The 8,284-nt window shown below is 34.0% G+C and overlaps 1 long non-coding RNA gene across 2 annotated transcripts in view; it reads left to right on the top strand.

Moving 5' to 3' along the window:
• Window positions 1-3,753, top strand: part of LOC112153612 — a 26,591-nt gene extending 22,838 nt beyond the window's left edge. Inside the window, exons 4-5 of one of the 2 annotated variants that reach the window (XR_004948569.1) lie at window positions 3,388-3,512; window positions 3,594-3,753. This is a non-coding gene — a long non-coding RNA (uncharacterized LOC112153612). Of the gene's footprint in view, window positions 1-3,387 lie in introns of both variants that reach the window. The other variant, XR_002920517.2, reaches the window with a different exon arrangement.
• Window positions 3,754-8,284: the final 4,531 nt, after the last annotated feature.

Here is an 8,284-nt window from a genome sequence, read left to right as displayed (position 1 = left end):
TTTACTGAAATAATATCAACATTACATTTGATCAAAACATACAGTTTTTTTAAATTGACTGGACAAAAGGATGTATAATTGAGCATGTTTTCAAAGTTTATTAACCAATCAAAAACACTTCTAAAATAGACGAACTGAGTCATAATGATTGATTGATTTCAGTGAATCAAATAAATGCAACCTGAGATCCTAGTTATGTTCCAGACATTCACCTGGAATTAACCAGTCTGCCTATAAATTCATAATTTTGGGTTAAGTGTGCAGTAATTACAGGTCCTACTGCATCAGAAAACTAGAAAACACAAGTATGGTTCCACAGTTGTCGTGTTTTCATGAGAAAAAAAAAGGTTGGATCTTCAGTACCATGCTATTAAAATTAAGAACGATTATTTTCTGAGCTTTTGAAGGTAATTTGACTTTGTTTTTTCATTTTGGATACACTGCTAAACCTGAATTGTAAGAACAGAAAAAATACTTTTGTTTGAAGGAAATGTATCTTATTTTCTGTCTTGCGAGAAAAATAATATTATCAAGAGTTTAGTAAACCATGCCTTGTTTTCTTAAAAAAAAATTCTGGGAAGTTCTTATTTTTTAAAAGTTTTTTTAAAACTTAAAAAATATATATATTTTAAGAACTTGTTTTTGCAGTGTAGAAGCAATTAAGAGTGGTCAAAAAAGTAAAAAATCAGAAATCTCTCCAGGGTTACATCTCATTTGAAAAGGAAAAATAAACACAAAAGATTATTATTTTGGTGGCCGTAAATGAGCAGAAAATAACATCCTCCTGCTGAGTTTGTGATAACTTTGGAATTTGACATGATTGCTGGAGGAATGAGTCAGATGTCAATTAAGATTAAAATCCTGTTTTATTTAAGGTAGAAAAAAAATCACACTATAATATAAATAACATCACAGATGAAATGTTTCGAGGTTTCTGAAGTTCATCTTTTAGAATGAACCAATCAGATTTGGACAATTGATTCACCTTTTTCCCATATGTATTTAATTTAAAAGTGAGGCAACATTTTTTTAAGTGACACAGGACAATTGTTGCATTGATGTGTGAATGTGTATATTTGAGGTTGAAATCAGAGCGATAACGTGTTTCTGGCCTTTTTCCTTCACAGATTTAGTCATTAATCTGTACAGAATTCTTCCCAATCCATTCTTCCTGTGCACTGAAATGCTCAATGCTTTATTTTTTAAATTATGCTGAAATAATATAAACATGTTCAGTTTCTGCAGTTCTATTGAACACTAGTAGATTCTGGAGATGACAAGCTCTTTTTAAAAAAATTCATGTGGTTTTTGCATTGGTCAGCAGCGGTTTGGGTGTGCTTCGTTCAGCATGTTTGCATTTGCTTTGTGATTCAGTTTTAATGCGGTTTGCAGCACTTGATTGTTCATTTATCTGAACCTGGAGTGCACAAGAAATAATCTCGGAACACAAACTGATATGCGGCGCAGACCTATGAGTTCCCGCTGCACGCACGGACCGCAACGCACGCACACACACAAGTGTACGGGTTCCTAGAGGGGTTAGATTAGAAGGAAATTACAAATAAATGAACCTCTGATTTCCACCCTTTATCCACTCTGGCTGCATAAGCAAATTTATTCTGTGTAATAGCTGCGGAGGTACCAAGCAATTAGTTTTGATTAATAGCTTTGGTGGCCCACAGTAGTTTAGAGTCACTGGCATAGTTTTCATATTCCCATACACCGCAGAGCCTAAAATGAAATATACGGAGCAGCGAAAAGCTCTCAAAACCTTTTCAGTTTTTATTATTCTTAAAACTCCTGCCAAGACTAATTTAGTTTTCCTCATTAGTTAACAGACAATGGCCCTATAAAAAGGGAATGAGGAACTTTTAGGCTCTTTGTGAGTCTATAACACAAACATGAACATTTGAGTTTCGTTTTTCATTATGTTTGGAATTGATTAATAAACTTTCCAGGCGAAAACTAAGAGGAACTCTCAGGCGGTGCTCCATCCTGTTACTGCTCTGTGATAAATGTTGAATAATTAACATGTTTGGACACTTTTTATGATTGATGATTAAGCTATCATAGTGCTAGAATGAATAATGAAAGTGGGAAACATCAGATTGGAAGGATTTTAAAGTAACATGGAAAATCTTCTGGATGTTATGAATGGGAGAGTTTGATTGTTGAACTCTCTAGATTTGGTGGGCAACACATGCAGGATATGTGGTGGGCAGCAGCCACGCAAATCTGGCGGCGCTAAACGCCCAGAAAAGACAAAGGGTACAGGAATGAAGTCAAAAATCAAGCATCGTCGATCAATGGCTTAGAAGGAAGTATAAGGAAAAATATGTCAACTTCATCACGCCAAGAGAATTTTGCTACGGAGAAAAATAACGACGCAAAAAACAACAACATAGTTTTAAAGTTTTGACCCTTTCCCCCATTTCTTCTCTCTTTTACAGACCCTTTTTGCCATTTGCTGTCACTGAGAAAAAAAACTGTATTTTGCAGCTTTGATTAGCTGATTCACTGAGAAAAAAAACGACTTTTTCTCCGGATGTAATTTGGTGTAGTTATACAAATTTGAACACTTGTTAATATTGACTTAAAAGAAATAAAATGATTAACGTTCTCTGTCCTCTGTTACAGTTGATTCACATTTAAAAGCTTAAAAGCTGATAGTTCTGAAAAGTTTTTTAAATATTATTTTGAAAGGGTTTCCTAAAGTTTAGGAAATTTCTGCTCATCCAACCGGCTGCAGTTACGATTTCTGCTTCTGGCTACAGATTGATTCTGGCGCCATCTTGCGTTTGACCAGAGGCCCCTCCATCGCACAGCATTCTACGACACAGTAAGGGGAGGTCCAAGAAAGAGAGTCATAAAGATGCTAAAATCTAGGGAAAGGGTCGTGTGGTTTCCATGACATCAGGCTCTGCTTTTGCACCAGCGGATTGTTTGGTTCCGTCGAGGGAGTGTGCCCTTGGCTCGGGAGTTCCTGATTAGAGATGTTTGTTAGGTGCAGGCAAACACAACTTCTGTTTCCCTGCAGAATGTCCAGGTGCTGATTTGTGGAGTTGCAACAACAACAAATACTTGATCTTGTTCTGTTATCTGTTTGTAACAATTAAGGAGGCTAGAAATCTGCTTTTATGAACTCAGGCTTTATTTTTTTTGTACACACGTTATACGTCACAAGTTTTGTTCTTATAATCCCTCCATTTTTAAACCAATATCTTTTGCTTACAATTTTTCCGAATAACTTGTGCCTGCATTCCAGTCAGTTAATTTTAGGCCTCCACTGAAGGCTTTGCAGGCCCTCTACGCCACTGCTGCATCAAAGATCCACTGCTTCTGGGTGGGGAACAAAAACTCCAGCTTTTCTCTTTTCTCATTTCACAGCTGATACCAACCCAACACGCACAGCTGCTCCAGAAGAAAGAACCCAGACAATCACATTACATCATAAACAGAAATGTTGCAATTGCTCTACCTGTTCTGATATTGCAAGAAATGTGCAGCATCTGGTGAGCGCCTGTAACCCGATTAGCACCGTGCATTCATCGCTGTGATGTATCATGATATTTATATTAATTACTTCACTGTAGATGGAACATGTCAAAACAGGAGAGGGAGCCAAAAGCTGATGTGACAGGCTGCTGGAAAAATATGTGTAAGGAAAAAAACGTTCACGGACAGCAGATGCTATGAACGACATTCAATTAAACATTCAAAAGCATTATGAGGCTAATTCTATTTAATGTAACTAAAATGAAACTCAAACCTTTTCCTGATTATTTATGAGAACTTGTTACATTTGAGATTAATTTGATTATTAAACAAAGAAGGGGACACAGCTCCCTAAAGTACCTTTCTTATAGTTACTAGAGGGTCAGCTGATTTAATTCTTGCTGCCAAAGTGTCCTTTGGCAACAGTCTGAAACCCTCATCGGTTCTGGTCCGGTTGTTTTTTTCATTGGTGCCTTAATGTGTGTGAATGTGTCTGTGTAGAACTTTGGGTCTTGAAAAAACAGAAAAACACTATCAAATGACATACTATTTACCACAAAATGTTTTTTTAGTAGCTCAATTTCAAATTTTAAAATCTGTTGGTCACCTATATAGACTGTTGATCAAATGGAATAGAATAGAATAACTTTATTATCATTGTACATTTACAACAAAATTGAGTGCAGTCCTCTTCCGGTGCTGAAATAAATTAAAATACAGGTGATATTAGTTTGTCTGATTGCATAATCGAATTTAATGACTTGGAATAATGTGGATTTTATTGATTATAATCAGTTTATCTCAGCTTGATGTTTCTTCCCTTCAGTTATGGCCTCCTGTTATTGAAGCGTATTGTATTCGGTTAAAAAAAGATGTTTTTTTTTGTATTTAAGTATTATTTTATTTTTAATTTTTTTTGCTTTTGTAGTTATTTAAAAAATGCATAAAACATGCAAAAAAAAGCTTTTTTTTATTGTTAAAAATTGAATACGTTATGCTCTCATACTTTGTAATATCTGTCTTAAGGGGTCATAGCAACAGAACTTTAAAAATATATTTTTGAGGAAGAAATTTTGAAGTAAAGTTGTGATGACTCAAACTCAAGATTACTCCACCTTCAAGAATTAGACTCTTCACCGACAATCTTGTAACAATTTGTTTTAATCTAATGTTTTATAAACTGAATTATACCACAGTCCAGGTGAATACTCAATTCTCATCATCTTAAACGTCAGTTTTAAACTGTAACAATAGAAACTTGTTGACACACAGTCTTCCTTACCTTATTGCTTGATACAAAGTGAATACTTGTAAATAACTATTTTTTTTTTATTAATTAGTGAAAGAAACTGTTTGTTGACACATATTTAAATGGTGGAAATTTCTTGCAATTAAATATTTGTAGACTTTGCTTCTTCAAAACCAACTTTTGCTCCATCATAGACAAAAAAGAAGCAGTAAGAGGTGAACTTTCCTTAATATAAAGTTCAGCAAACATTTTCCTTTGCTGGTTAAACCTCATAGGTCAGCTGAGATGTGGGTTCTGTAGCTGTTACTGTGGAAGGATTATGCCTTTCAAAGTGTCCATTATCAGACTTTAACTCTTTAACACTGGAGAGAGAGATATAGTATTACCTTTCCATCAAACTCATTTTGACAGGTGACCTTTGACCTCCACGTTCCAAAGTGATGATGTAACAATTTGATATCAAATCGATATAAACTTTATATCAAATTGATATCAAATTGTTACGTCATCACTTTGAAATGTGGAGGTCAAAGGTCACCTGTCAAAATGAGTTTGATGGAAAGGTAATACTATATCTCTCTCTGGAGCTTTCAATTACTGTAACTATTTAAATGTTTATGCAATTAACAGAATTCCAGCAGATTCTAAAGCAGAAAAAAAACTGCTTTATATTCAATACTTTACAGTAATAAAGTATTTACGCAATCAACGTAACCAGCTGATTCAGTTGCAGTTTTGCACCATTTTTCAGCACTTTATAAGCATTAAGTGTTGCAAAACGGTGCAAAGTTGCTTTCTTCTAAATCAACGGATGCACATTGATCACATAAATAAATATTCAAGTATTTACAGTATGTCAAAAAGTGCGTGTTATTTAGGTATTGTCACTACCTCTCCACTCGTAGAAGCAACCGTCCTTCGCTCCACACCTGATAATGGACACATCATCAGGAATCATCCTTGACTTAATTGTCATTTAGCTGTCTTGCAAGTTTCTGGCCAGATTACCAGGAGGAATGTGCGGCTCAGCGTCTTGTCAAGAGACACTTTGACACACGGCGGGAACCAAACCTGTGAAATTCCGATCAGACTATCGCTTTACCTCCTACTGCAATAATTCTCACACTGCATGTTTGTTTTTCCTCAGTTTGCAGTTATTTTCACACATTTTTTTGAATCAGTATAACTTCATTTTCAGTCTGAAGACATTTTCCACAGTCTTGATTACATATGTTTTTTGTCAGAAGTGGCTAAAGAATAAAAAAAAACTTGACAAAAATGAGATTTCCACAGGATCAGTAAATATTTAAAAATATGTTTCTTTTTATGTCAAACAATACAACCAGAGATTAAAGCTTCCACTTTCCTGGCACGCTTCTGTTTTTCTGATCTGCATGAGTGACTCAACGACGAGCTCAATAGGCCTAAGTCTGGAGACGCACCAAAGAGCTAATGGGGGGACTTTCACTTGGGCCCCCCGAGGTCTGCTGTTAGAGCATGACGGGACCGATTGTCTTTCACCACAGTAAAGTGCTTTTCTACAGATGAAAGTATTAATTACAGTCACTTTAAGCCAATTGGAAAACATGGAACAGAACAGGCAGGATTTTTATTTTATTTTATTTTTTTCATGTAATCCCTCAATCAGATTGTCTTGGAATAAAATGACTTAAAGGAGCAAAATAGTTTACTAAAATTGTGTGGTGTTGCTCTGCTTAAATGTTCAAAACAGAGGGAAAAAAGGTGATATGAGCTCCAGAGAGAGTTGGACTGTATATTACACTTGCATTACAATTATTTTGTCTATTCCAGCTTAATTAAATTAAAATGAATTAGTTTCTAGTAGATAAACTACTAAAACTACCATATACTGCATTTTATTTGTTTTTGGCAAATTGAGTCGTTTTAAAGCCCAAATCAAAAAATAAAAAGTCACAAAAAAATGTATTTAAAAGTTTCATCTTGGAGATGGAATTTCCTGTTGGCTCGAAAGACCAAACTACCAAAATAAAATTAAGTTGGAAAAAAATGTGCTTAATCTTCTCAGAAACAGTTAAGATTTTAGTAAAAAAATAAAGGAATGGTGGCATTTTGGGACTGTAGTTTTAATGAGTCGGGTTTGGGTGGAGGTTTCTCTCTTCATATACGTGTGTTTCCTTCCAGTCACCTTTAGGTTTCTCAGACTTACACCAAAAACTCTTTGACAAAATCTTTTCATCACTTATTTGTTAATTTGTTATTTGTTATCAAAACCACTAATATAATTAGGCAGTCCCTCAAACAATTTGACTGAACTGGATTATAACCGATTGATTTAAATGGGTTTGTTTTGTTTGTTTGTTTGTTTTGCATCTTGAGATAATCACTTTTGGAAATGTCTTTATTCTAAATGAATAAATTCAATACATGGATAAAAGTTCTCTTTTGTTTAATGTTGCCAAAAAATGCACCCAGCAATGATTTTCATTGATGTAATATTTTTATCTTCTCCTTTTAATACAATTCTAACTTTCCAGATGAGCCAAGAAAAACACAAATATGGTTATTTAACTTAAGAAAGTACAGCCAAACTAAATATGTTTCTGTTTTTGACTAATTTTATATTTATTAAGATTTAACACACTTATTTGCCTTCAAAAAAACAAGACAACAAAATACCACTTCATTTTTACTTTACGTCACCTAAATTTGTAGAGGAGGGAAAATGAAAGAACTTCCAAAAAAGGGGATTTTAACTGTAAAAATAAGAAATGGAAAACAAAAACTTGATTTGATCCCATTAAATCCACCAGCTCTCTGCTCAGTATCAGTGTTGCAGGTGAAACTAAATGAGTCTTGTGTCATTTTGAGTGGAACCATAAATTTAAATTCAACTTTCTTAGACATACAGCGCCAGAGCAGAATTTGTTTCCTCCTAAAAGTTTAGTTGTCTGATTCACACAGGACTTGAAAGAAATGAATAAATAAAATAATATAAAATAAAAGCATAAAGAGGGATGTTTAACAACACATTTCCCTCGAATAATGACTTTTTGCTTCCACATACCTTGTATTTAAGTAGATATGGGCTCCACTTTTAGCCAAAACTATGGACTGACAAAATAGGCTCCATAGAAATGAATCAAAAATTCTTATAATTAAGTGGGATTTTTTTTTTAAAGAAAAAAAATGTTAAAAATGGTCCCACCAATAATGCTTATTTTAGGAAAAACATTCTAATTTTTTTTAAACAAAAATTACTTTGATATATTTTTTTTTCTTTAAACAAAACCCTTTTTGGTTTTTAAAGTCCCCCGTAACCATTTTTTTTTATTTTAGAAAAACATTCCCAGTAGCGTTTTAATTATGATTTTGAAGTTTTTAACCAAAATCCGAAAACCGAAATGAAAGAGTGGGAGTTTAAAGTTAAAAGAAGATGTAACAGAGGGTAGTAAAATCATAAAACAATCAGTTATGAAGAGGAATTTGTCAATCTAAGTCAGTGAGGTAGTGATAACCAAAGCTTATCAATCTGGAAACATTTGTTTAAAGATTTTTAGG

The sequence above is a fragment of the Oryzias melastigma genome, linkage group LG10 (genome assembly GCF_002922805.2).
Source record: "Oryzias melastigma strain HK-1 linkage group LG10, ASM292280v2, whole genome shotgun sequence".
NCBI classification, from domain to species: domain Eukaryota; kingdom Metazoa; phylum Chordata; class Actinopteri; order Beloniformes; family Adrianichthyidae; genus Oryzias; species Oryzias melastigma.
This window is presented reverse-complemented; position numbering and strand designations above follow the sequence as displayed.